This window comes from Urocitellus parryii, chromosome 13, assembly GCF_045843805.1.
Source record: "Urocitellus parryii isolate mUroPar1 chromosome 13, mUroPar1.hap1, whole genome shotgun sequence".
Classification (NCBI taxonomy): Eukaryota; Metazoa; Chordata; class Mammalia; order Rodentia; family Sciuridae; genus Urocitellus; species Urocitellus parryii.
This window is the reverse complement of record NC_135543.1, coordinates 44,984,320-44,997,171: the sequence shown is the minus strand read 5'-3', so window position 1 is coordinate 44,997,171 and position 12,852 is coordinate 44,984,320. Positions and strand designations below refer to the sequence as shown.

Sequence of the window (12,852 nt, the reverse complement as noted above, 5' to 3'; positions counted from 1 at the left end):
CCTGTCTTAAAAACAAAACATTTCACTTCTCTCTTTTATTTTTCACTTGGCAACAACTGGTAGAAGCCCTGTTTTGATAATGCTGATAGTTTTTTTTTTTCTTCTCTTTTTTCTTTTCCACCTGATTCTTACCACTGCCACATGTGGTCTGTAGTTGTTGAGTAATAGGATCTTTATTATAACATCTGCAAATTAGCACCTTGCATTGCAGCCTTTTTTGGAAACTTGCTGATGGTTTGCAATTGTACTAAGTCAGAGATGACACTACATCCAAGTGTTTCAAACTTTGTTGTTTTGGACTGAAAAAAAAAAAAAAAGAAGGTTCCAATATGCACACGGTTTCCAAATCACTGTTAGGGGCTGCATGAGCTAAGTTGAATACATTTGCAAATGACTGAATCTGCATCTCCTTTCTCAAGCACACACGTTCATTTTAGTACATGAAGTTATTCAGGACAGAAAAATGAATTTAACTGGTTCTCTTCTTCTGTGTTTCTAGACGGTTGCTTTTTCTTCCAGAATATTTTTTGTGAATCAGCCTAGTTTAACGGGAAACAGTCACTAATACAATTTTCCAAGTCAAGACAAAAGGTTTCCCGAATCATCCAACTTTCCTGAAATTTTTCACAAAGCAAATTGTTTTTTTTTAATTTCCAATAGAATAAGAACATTATGTTAAATATGCCAATGACCTGCTACAGAAATGTTAAAGTATTTATAAATGACGACCTATACAGATGAACAATGGATAAGAAAACAGACAAATTACAAATTCTTGCAAATGAGGGTTGAGGAGTTAATTTTGTGTTCAAATATGGTGAGAACCCTTTGGGGAATAAGGAGAGCTTTCAGCTACGCCAGGGGTCAGATGCCTCACATGCCACCAGAGTTACCCGGAGCTCATAACCACACAGGTATAAATGACACTGCCCTATTTTGTCACACCATCAACCAAGGCCAGATAATAAAACAACTGGGGACCAGTAAGAGCGTAGTGGAGGCGTGGTGGGAGGGGCAGCAGAGAGAATAACTTGCAGCACCAGGCAAATCAAAAGGCAGAGGGGCCTCCCAGCTGATTCCTCAGTGTCCTGGAGATTTCTGTTACTAATGTGGCTTGGGGCATGTACTGCTGATAATTACTGCTAGCTGGAATAATTAATAAGAATAATTGCTCGGCATGGAAAGGGAAAGGGAAGCTCTGGGAGGAGAAGGAGGAGGCTTGAGGAGCAAGAGACTCTCCAAGCGCATTTATATAGACAGGAAGTTCAGCAGCAAGCATCCTGAGAATCGAAGAGTTGTCTGGATGCCAAGGGCAAAAGTTAAGAGGTATTGAGTGAGGCCGAATTCAATGGTCTTATCTTGGAATGCGGTGGAGAGGCAGCCTGTCATGGCTTTGGTGATGGGTGATTCCCTTTGGAAATAATAGGTGGAGGTGGTAGAAGTGGGGGTTGGGGGGGAGACAGTGTGAAAGGAAGAAAGAAGTGTCGGTAAGTGTGCAGATAAGCTGTATCTCTGGAATAAACTCCCCAGTCACAATAGCAGGAGAACAGCTGAAAGGAAGACAAGTAAAGACCGGTGCCCCAGCGAGGGTCTGGGAGAGTTTATCCCAGCTTGAAGGAAGAAAAGCATCCATTAGAAGCCAAGCATTGGTGTTGACAGTGTGTAAAATCACCACAATTTTGATGTAATGGGGTAAATTTTCTCAACACTACATAGAGAGTTGCCAACACAGTTCTTGATATTGTAACTTTCTGTATGTTTCACTTAAATATTTCCCCGAAGGCAGGATGAGCATACGCTTGGCAAAACTTAAAGAGGTGAGGAAACTGGATGGAAAGACTGAAGTGAGAGCGGCCTGTGGAATCTGGCAGCCAGAGTTCTGATAATGACATGCAGATCCAGGGGCCAAGCCAAGTGCTGGGTGTTCACTGTGACCCCCTGCAGGAGGCAGGGCACCACGTGTGACATTGTGTTCTGAGATAAGAGAAGCCTACAAAGGCCAGGAGTGATTACTTACAATTTCTTTTTTCCTAAGGGAATCATACAGGAAGAGCAATTAAAGAAAAAAAAAGATGGATTTATCAAATTATCCTTACCCAATTTAAAAAAATTTAGTTGTAGATGGACACAATATCTTTATTTCGTTTATTTTGTTTTTATGACTTGCTGAGGATTGAACCCGGTGCCTCACATGTGCAAGGCAAGTGCTCCACCACTGAGCTATAGCCCCAGCCCTCCTTAGCCAATTTTTTGATGTTATGTACTGCATTTGGATGGATAATGCCCTTACTCCTCTCTCCATCTGTGTAACATAAATGGATTATACTTGTATGACAAGAGAAGAAATGCTACTAAAGCAGTGAATGCTGAGCATTTGGTGGCCTTTCCAAGGTCCTACTGCTGCTCAATGTGGGTTGATGCTCCCATGGCCAAGTTCCTACCAGCTTGGGCTCCAGTTCATGCTATGCAAGGGGATTATATGTCCTGAAGACAGCTGCTATTCATCTTGGGTGGAGCTACATTGCGTGTGCATAACATTTGGGGAATTCCACGGAGTAGAATGCTACATGAACCATGCCTATTTAAAGGATTCAGCAAAAGAGCCACATACAAACCAGCCTAGACTATGCTCCACGTGTGGGAAAGGCCAGGAGAGTCTAGGGAAGGTGTAAATCTGATCATTTCTGTTTTTCGAAGCTTTGCCTATCCTAACTGAATATAGTACTTTCTGGCAAATAAAGACCTGAGTAGACCTTGAAGTGGGTAACTACCTTTGGGTGACCTTTCAGTTCTAATCTTGCCCAGTTTTCTACTCAATACCGTTAGGGAGAGTGGAGGTTAGGCAGGTCTGGTACTATTTAATTATTTTTAATTTTTTTTTTAATTTTTAAATTTTAATTTTTTAAAGATATTCATGACAATAGAACGTATTTTGACATATTATACATACATGGAGAACAACTTCCCATTCTGGTGATTGCACATGATGTGGTTACACTGGTTGTGTGTGTGCATATGAACATAGGAAAGTTATGTCCTAATAGGTATGACAGGGTTAGCAGAATCCAGAGTAAACCCTGGGCATGCTCTGGAACTTGATGAGATCTTGTACATTAAAACTGTCCTTGAGCTCTTTCCTCTACTACTATCCAGCTCCCAGATACAGACGAGGCCATGGGTTTCGGTGACCCGAAAAGCACCCCCCTACTGGCCTCCAGGTGCTCAATGATTACCAGGTGGACGAGGACTACATGGAAGGGTATGTGCCATCGCCAGCAGATGTGGCAGTATTTGAAGCAGTCTCCAGCCCACGGCCTGCCGACTTGTGCCATGCCCTTATGTTGGTATAATCACATCAAATCCTATTAGAAGCAAAGGCCAGCCTTCCAGCAGTGAAGAAAGCTTTGGACGAGGATGGTCCTGCTAGTGTGGAAGACATCACAAGGAGCACAGCTCCAGACATCAAAGATGACGATGACGTTGATCTCTTTGGATCTGATGAGGAGGAGGAAAGTGAAGAAGCAAAGAGATTAAGGGAAGAACACCTTGCACAGTATAAGTCCAAGAAAGCCCCCAAACCCTGCACTTGTCACCAAGTCTCCCGTCTTACTACATGAGAAACCGTGGGATGAGGAGACAGATACGGCAAAATCCGAGGAGTGCGTCAGGAGCGTTCAAAAAGGATGGCTCGGTCTGGGGTTCCTCTAAACTAGTTCCAGTGGGATATGGTATTAAGAGCCTTCAAACACAGTGTGTTGTCAAAGATGACAAAGTTGGAACAGATATGCTGGAGGAACAGATCACTGCTTTTGAGAACTACGTGCTGTCCACGGACATGGCTGCTTTTAACAAGATCTAAAATTCATCCTGGATGGTTGCACTTCAATAAAAGCTTGAAAGATAAAATAAATAGATAGATAAATATGCATGCCCTTGATATCTGTTTCTCTCTCAACTTTCAAAAATGAAGTCTGATGGAGCATGAGTAATGACTGGCATACCCAGTCCTATTGAGGTATATGGACCTTCGAGGGCATATGTTGAGGAATATGGCCCAAGTTTGGGGAAGTTATGACTCAGTCTTGAAGAGGAAGGGAGGAAGCACTCAGTACCCTTGAATCCTGTCCAGTTGCAGCCCACCCAGAACACTCAGCTTAAGAGCCTAGTTTAGGCAGTAGAAATGAGAGAAAACTGTGTTAGCAAGGTGGAGCAGAAAGTTCAAGGACTTGAAATGAGACACATATGGGACTGAATTCAGGCCTTGGGATACACCACAGAGACAACTTACACAAGACACTTAATCTCTGTGCAGTGTGGACGCTGATGCTTACATGGTAGGATTGCTGTCAGAATTAAAGTAGTGTGTACCATAGGCCTGGCTCATGGCCTGACACTCTCTCCAAAGACAGTCTTTTGTTTAGCCAATTTTGATCTCAAGCAATTCTCTAGCAGTACCCAGTCCTCAAGGAATAGCAGAGAAGGGATGCCTGAGGATACTTTCCATCCTCTGGGGTGATTATACATGATAGGTACTCAATTTGTGTTAGCTCTCACATTTATCATCCTTCCTAGACATTCATAACTTTGGCCTCACACTCTTTTCTATCACCTGCTTCCTAGCTTATCCACAGAGATTAAATAACACACCTAATTATGAGAGGTTGGATCCCTACTAGCTTGTCTTATGAAGCTTGAGCATCAGGTCATTTCTCCTTCCTCTTTCAGCAACTTCCAGTCTAGTTCTAGCAGTGTAGTGCTCTGGTCCATTCAACAAATATTTAGTGAGTGCCTCCTGGGGGTCAGGAAGCGTGCCTGCTTCCAACATGATCCATGTCTTTATCTTCTCCAGATGTTAAGGCCAAAGCTGTACCAAGGGGCAATACATTGAGGTAACCCTCCTGGTCCCAGACTTCTGAAGGGAGTCTTCCATGGTGACATAGAAGGACCATCCTTACAGAGACAGCAGTAGAAAGAGAAATTGGCCAGGAGCTGGTTTGAAGAACAATCTTTTCCCTTAACGTTAAATTATGATATACTCAGTTCTTGCCTAGGATTGTTTTAAGTTTCTTTTTTCTTAATGCATTAACTCATTTAACCCTCATAACAAGTCCAGAAGGGAGAGATAATTCTCATTCCACTTTAAAGATGATGAAAATGGAAAGATAGTGAGGATAGGCACTTGTCCAAGTCCCAAAGCTAGTTACGTGTCCAAGTCGTCAAGTTCCAGAATCTTCCCTCTTGACATTGGCAACACACAGCCACACCATCATCCACTCCCACCCACTCGTACCATCGAGAGACAGTTGGGTGGAATCCTCCCCACTCTATGCTCAAACCAGCTCCTGGTCAATTTCTCTTCAATGACTTCTCCTTTTTAAGGCTGCTTTTGGGGTTGACATTTATCTAATTTAATCCCTGTTAAAATGTGAGCTTGGGATCAGAAGGTTCTGCCTATACACTGTTTTACTGCACCCCGGAGCTGGAATAACATGTTACCTTTGCTAAGGTTCTGTTCTAGGTAGATCTTCTTTTATTTCTTTGTAGAGAGGCCCAAGATGACTGTATTAAGTTTCTGAATGATCAAGAGACCACTTTCAGCCAAAAGGAAAATCTTTGTCAATCTCCAAAGGGAGTCTTTTATTTAGCCAATTTTGAGACTGAGATGGTCTCAAGCAATGTCCTGGTAGCATCCAGGCCTGTGGGACTAGCAGAGGAGGGGAGTGTGAGCTTCCTGGATGCCTTAGGATACATTCCACCCATGAGTGTAGTTACAGTCAGTCTGAAGTCCCAAGGGAACTAGTTCCCAAATATAAGTTTTAACTTGTTTACCTTGAACTTGGAGTCCTTCCCTGTGGATTCTGCCACTGGCATTCAATCTATCCTCATCTTCTAGAGTTAGGGGTATGTCCTTTCCCAGCTATGCTCAAGGCGATTTTATTTCCCCAATGCTTCAAAACGGAGCCAAATTGTCCCTGTCCCAGAGGAGCAAACAAAACCCTGGCAGGGAAAGGCAGCTTTCAAATGTTTCTCCCCATGGTTCCTCAGGGACAAAGCCACATCAGAGGGACCAGCCCTTTAGCCTTCTTGTCTCCCCACTCAGCTGTCTGGCTCAGACCAAATAGACTTTGCTCTATTTCCCTAGCTGTAGGTCTTTCCTTCTTCATTTCTGCTTGCTGACCTTGAGATCCTTCTCCCTTTTTAGAATGAAGGTTCAACTTTACAGAGGCAGAAAGAGAAGAGTGATGTTTTAAATTTAGGAGCATGAAGCAAGGATACCGTATGCCTTGCTTACCATGTCATTTTCAGTGTCTAGCAAAGTAGGTGTGAACGGAGCAAATGGAATCAGAAGACAGAACAAGTTCTGAGGAATGAGGAATAAGCGTTTTCATACCCAATTAGAAAGATGTTAAATGACTTAGTGATATAAAAATCTCTATTGTCCCAGCTTGTCTTTATGGAGTTAAGTTAATGGGTTTCCATCAGGACTTGGGGAAATTTTTCTTAGAGAGCCAGGAAAACTAATAGCCATGCACTACAGGGAGAGACAACATAGTATATTGAAAAATTAGTCCAAGAGTACTCTGCTCATGGCTCCCTATCCAGGAAACAAAGGATGAATCTCTTCTTCCCTTAGGATCTCAGTTTCCCTGTCTTTAAAATGAAAGATTTTATCCAGAGGATCTCTGGAGTAGCATATCAATTGATGTTAAAAGGTATAAGTGCCAGACAGACCAACTAGCAGTGGCTTCAATACATAGGAAGAAGTTCAGAGTTAAGATGGCCCCAGGGCTGGTTGGTTGAATTAGGACTAATATTCAAGGACTAAGATTCCTTCCTCTGTTTTGTTCTGGTCAGTACTCTGCTTTCCTCCTAAACAGGTTCTTCCTCATAGGTTCCGTAGGACAGCCACTGGTACCATTGCAAATGGTAACATTCAGAAAAAAATGTATAGGGATCTCTCTGTATTGTATACCTTCCAAAAAAAAAAAATTTAGTAGATCTCCCCTGTGGCTACATGAATAGAATTGCACCAGAGTCACTTGGTTTAGATCCCAGAGGACTTAGATCATTAGAGATAAGATTCAGCCTCTGAGGCAGGGAGGAGGCTTCAGCCTGCATTCCATGCAGGGCACACGCCAGCTCCAAACAAGTTCATGACACTGAGTACAGGGAGTGGAGTGGTATCTCCCATTCATGTTATCCAACTGAAAGAAAATAAAAAGGTGATAAGCAAATTTTAATAGAAGAAAATAAAAGTAGGAGAAGGACGGAAGATAAGCCCTCCCCTCACATGAAAAGTCCTTGTAAGGCAGGACTGTCACATGCACAAAGCAGTTCCAGGGGCATGGCCCTACCTGCCTTTGGTTTACCTTTCTGATTCCTTGATCAGAAGGCCTCCTTTGGGTGCCAGTAAGAAAGGCCTAGTACCAGTTGGTCAGGAGTGGGAGGAACCCAATTCGAGGATTAGGTCTAGGATTAGGTCTGCTGTGCTGTTTTCTTCTACACAAGGGAAAGAGAGACTGTCCCACACCCACCTGGAGGTCTAGACCTGTCCCACTTCCCTCCATGTCAGGTCATGTCTTTTTCCTTTCTGATCATTTGCACATGTCATTCCATCTGCTGGGAATGTTACTCCCTGCACCCCAATCCTCTGGCCTGTTCCTTTCATCCTTTAAACCTCAGCTTAAATATCCCTTTCTCTGGGAAGTTGCCACTGACCTCCAAGGTCCAGGGTCACTGTGGCCTCCAGCATTTGCTCCATTGAAGTACTAATTGCACTTTATTATAATTGCCTGTCCCCTGTCTCTCCTCTCCAGTAGGTAAACGTACCTCTTCAAGAGCAAGACGGTGTCACGCTCATGATTATTCCCAGACAGCACAGGGATCTTGCATTCAATGAAGTCTCAAAATCTATTTCTTAAAATAATGAATAAATAGTAGGGACAGAGGTTAAAAAAAATAAGTTAGAATTGGTGGTCAAAGCTTTGGAACCACCAATATCACTGATTTTTTTAAATGAAAACATTACATAGTTTGGTTCTAAAAACCATCACTTGTCCCATTAGGAAATCGTTACCTGAGATGGCAGCATTATGTGTCTAAGCTGGAGTCAATAGCATAAAAATATTGGGTTCTATAGACATTAGTGTATGTGTTTATGTGTAATAAAGAAGACTATATTGCCTTTTTATTCCTCCAATCAGACTTAATACAATCCATTCTATCTTTTCTTAAATCTAAAGTAGATCTAGCCTGATGATGTACCTGGTAGGGTACTGATCATGGGGTGGAAAACATTGCCTGCATGTCTTCCTCCCTCCCTCCCTCCCTTCCTTCTTTCTTTCTTCCCTCCCTCCTCCCTTCTTCTCTCCCTCCCTCCCTTCCTTCCTTCCTTCCTTCCTTCCTTCCTTCCTTCCTTCCTTCCTTCCTCGTAGCTTCCATTAATAAATTATTGTGGCTGCTGATATCAACACTCTGCTAGATGATGAATTGCAGTGCGGAATAAGACATTTCTTGCATTTATATTTTAAATAAACAACTTCTTGGGGCAAAGGGTAGGGATATGGTTCTAAAAAAGATGAGAGAATTTCCAGCCCTATGGACTCATAAATGTATCTCTGGCTCCCCGCCCCCCCCCAACCCCATTGTTCATATTTATCCCAGACTGACTAATGAGAGGAAGGAAGGAACTGGGCATGCCCAGTGTACTCTCATCTCCCCCACCTACCCCCAGGCCTGTCTCATCCAGGAAGAAGGGAGCCTGGCCCTCGAGTCCCAAGGACAATAAGTATGATGTGTTATGAGAATGTAAGAACCATAAAATGTGTAAAAACCAAAAAGAACAAACTTATTTTAGGGTATCAGAGAAAACTTTCCAGAGGAAGCAAGTGTAATCCGAGATCAGAAAAAAAAAAAAAAAAAAGAATAGGAAACAAGAGCTCAGAGCTTGCAGAATACTTGTAGAGAGTAGGGGTAGAAAAGGATTGGCTTGCTGACATGACAATCTTCTTCCTGCCCTCTGGCCTGGTGTTACAAAGGGTCAAAACTCAGCCTGAAATAGAAGGGACATTTATGTGTTTAGTCTCTCATTCATCCAACTACAATCCTTCTCCTAACTTCTGAGTTAGATATGGTCCTTAATGTCAGGCAGCTATTGTCTACTGGGAATGCAGAGATGTAAATAAGTTTGTTCACTAAACCTTAGAGATGCTTCGAGATAGGACAAGGACTTAGGATTTATCGGTGATGGAGAGAAGAATGTCATTAGATGTATCACTATATTTGAGTTGAGTGTTGAAAAATAAGTGTTTTTACCAAGTCGAAGAGAAATCTTTCTGTCCTTTGGTATCTACCTTCCCAAACTTTTCTGCCTTTCAGATCTGATGACTAGATGATGCATTATCCTCCTGCCATTCACATTCTTCCTTCCATATTCTAGCCAGGGTGATGTCACTATGAGACTATGCCTGCTGTAAATGGGGTAAAATTCCAAGGCAAATCAGAAATGAAACAAGATCTCCTTAAGAAAAATGAATTAGTCTCAACATAATAAAATAGTTACAACTTGGTAGGGAGATGTGTAAAGGAGTTTGCATCACTGAACTGTCCCAGGTGGTAAACATAAGACTGTATCTTAAAATGGGTATACAGTGGATATAGTTACAAACGTACAGGACAAACCTAGAGTCTATGTGTGGAATAAATATGTAGGAGCCTAGTATTTTCCAGCCTCCTGGACAATGATTATTTATAATAAGGTACAATCACAAATATACCCACAATTTCTAATGTATCAAAGGTAAATATGCATTAAAACCAGTGGAAAGTCAAAGAAAATACAGTTGTTGGGGGGAAAAAAAATGGCACCACTGCATAGGACACAACGTGAACATAACCTGTAAGACAACACTAATAAGAAAACGCTGAAAGAAGGGACCTTCTAGAAGTCAGGCCCGTGGAAGGCTTCTCAGTTCCTCTCTGTGAATGGCATGGCGGCTCCAAGTCACTCTGGGAAGAGGTGGAGAGCCCACAGTGGTGTGGGAATGAAATTGAAGACGCCAGGGAGACAGATTCGCTCTAGCCCAGTTGCTGCACCATGAACTTCAGGTCACACACAGTTAAGGCTGGGAAAAGGCAGGCAGGAAGTATTCTAATGAGAATTCAATTAATTCAAGGAATCTCAGAAACCAGGTGTGAACTCTGCCGGATATTAAAAGATCCCGGAGAGGAGGCTTAGGGTTTTGTAGCACGTCAGATCAATTTTTTGAGGAGCTGGCAAATTGGCGGCTGCTCTGCCGTCGTAGCCTGGACCTTCTCTAACAGGTCCCAGTAATTACCCTCCTTTCTCTCAGAGCAATTGTGATTTGAGACCCCACAGACTAAGGCCGTGGGAGACCTTGCTGCTCCACCTGGCTCCCCGCGTGGATTCTCCAGGATGTGGCTGCCATCCTGAGAGGCTGGAGAAGCTCCTGCCACCCTCTGAAACTTTTCCAACTGGCTGCGGGGCTCAGCATGGTTTCCCATGGGTGTTGGACTGGAGATGGTAAAATGATGCATGAGAGTCTGACGCTGGGACTAAAAGCAGCGGGAGCTTAATGCCCAAGGGGCAAGGGATGAAAACACAGCTGAAGAACAATGTCCTGCTAAAGAGAAATGTTGAGTGGGGCCCCGGCAGGGGCCACTCTGAGGGCCTTTAAGGACTTTATGTCCGCATGATTAGCCAAGATGAAGGGGCCAGCTGCAAACTTTAATTTCCTGATGACACAAAGGAACCATGAACAATATATAGATAGGATTTGAATTTGTAATAAGCAGTGGCCTAATCCACAGCAAAGGGTAGTCAGTGTAGACAAAAAAAAAAAAAAAAGGCTCATGAAGTGTCTTAAGATCCCCCTTCCCCATCCAGACCTACTCTTTACTCAGAGTTTTCAGAGTTTTACTTGAAGCAATTTATCTTGGAGGAACTACTAGGGATGGACGTGGGAAAGAAGTGAGACAGGACCCCCGAATCCCCGACAAATCCCAAATCAGAGTTTGCTTAACAAGATTGTATACACCTGGCTAGGAGAATGTTCTGGGTTAAGGAATGACCCTATCAGTTCACTGAGAATATTTTGCCAGACACCCTACTTTTTTTTTTTTTTAAATCAAACTGTTAATCTCAAGACAAGGAGGGGAATTTTAAAAAGAAGTGCTTTTTTAAATTTTTAACAGATAAGAATATAATATTTAAGAAGATTTTTCTTTTTCAAACTAGCGATTGGAATCATAATGGTCACTGGGCAAAGAAAAGCTCGACCTTCATCTTTGTTCTTACCCTTTCAACTCTAAGCATCTTGAAGTGTTAAGGTGAATAAAAAAAAAAATGTTTAGGTCAACAGGAAGTGGCTCGTGATGAGGACTGGCTTTAATAGCACAGGGAAAGCCAAGGACAAAAGGGACCAGATGTTTTGACAGGGCACTGAGGAGCTGGGAATCTGGGAGAGGGAAAGACTCTTTTCAACCATTTTTAGAACAGGGGCTTTTTTGTCTCTGACCCTTGGAACCATCGTGCCGTGAGCTTCCCTGTAAGAGGCCAAAAATGAGGGAATCAGTACTGTGAACCCAACATGTTAATCTTACTAATTAAAAAAAGCCCCACTGAGGGAGCGCTTGCCCACGCTAAGAACTTTACCTACTACGTTACCTCATTTAGCCTCTAGGTGACAAGGTTGGCTTTTTCATTCCCATTTTGCAGGTGAGTTAGTTTAGGTTACGAGGACTTTCTTCACTCGTCCCTGGACATTCCTGCTATTAAGTGCTATTGAGTTACAATTGAAGCCCAGTCTCTGTGACTCCCCTCAAGATGACAGAAATAACAAGAATGACACTTGAAATTCCAGCATGACGGATGGATGCATTCTTATCAGGACCTGACTCTCTTAGATGTCACTTCCATTACTAAAAGCAAGTACCTGAAGTCCTCTTGGAGTTATTTATCCCACTCCTCCTACTCACCACTGCCACTCACTGTACCCCAAGGGGGGAAAAATTTAGGAAGAACTTCCCACTTCACCATTTCAACTTGAACTTCACACTGTTGGCAGAATCCCTCAGTTAGTGTGGGCTCAGGGAAGGAAAGGAACAGGGTGTTTCCAGGCCAGCACAACTCAGGGTTGGGTTTTCTTTCTTCTTTTTTTTCAACACACACAAAAAAATGGAAACAGTGGGCTTGTTGGATAATAAGAAGATCCTTCTGTTAGATGTGTGTTCTTGTGAGTCAGTCTTTGGAAGCCCTGGTCAAGTTCTGGTGCTTAGTAATGCAACGCTGGCGTTCCCCTCTTTGGCATTGAGAGGGACCTCAAGGCCGAAACTGGCTGATCAGAGGCTCACCCAGCTGCCAGAGTCTGGATCTGATGGCCTCCTGGGCACAGCTGCTGGAGAAACTGGGCTCTGTTCCGAGGGGAATGTGTCACCGCCCAACTGTCTGGGCAGGGGTGGGGGATGGATGGGTGAGGATCAGAAGGAAGAGAAGCCCTGGTCATGTGCTGTCCTTTCACTGAGCGCCCTTGCTCTGTTGTCCAGGAGCCCTGCTTATGTTTGGCTTCTTTGCTTCTGTGCTCTCTCTGTCTTTAAAAAATCTCTGGGTCAGAGCAGGCTGCTTGGTCATTGTCCTGCCATGTGTCAGAGACCAGTCTCTGAATATTACTGATCCATAATATTCCTCCAAACAGTGCTGGGAAATGTCTCTGGGAGTGGAGGTTTGCTACAGGCTGGGCTGCCAGAGCTTCATTACCCACATCCATCCTTCCTGTCTAGGACAATCAGGCTAATTATGATGACCAAAGAACAGTTGAGCTGCTACTAGGCGCC

At 43.2% G+C, this 12,852-nt stretch overlaps 1 pseudogene; it reads left to right on the top strand.

The window, feature by feature from the left end:
- Window positions 1–3,174: 3,174 nt before the first annotated feature.
- Window positions 3,175–3,859, top strand: LOC113182249 (elongation factor 1-beta pseudogene; annotated as a pseudogene).
- The last annotated feature ends 8,993 nt before the right edge of the window (window positions 3,860–12,852 follow it).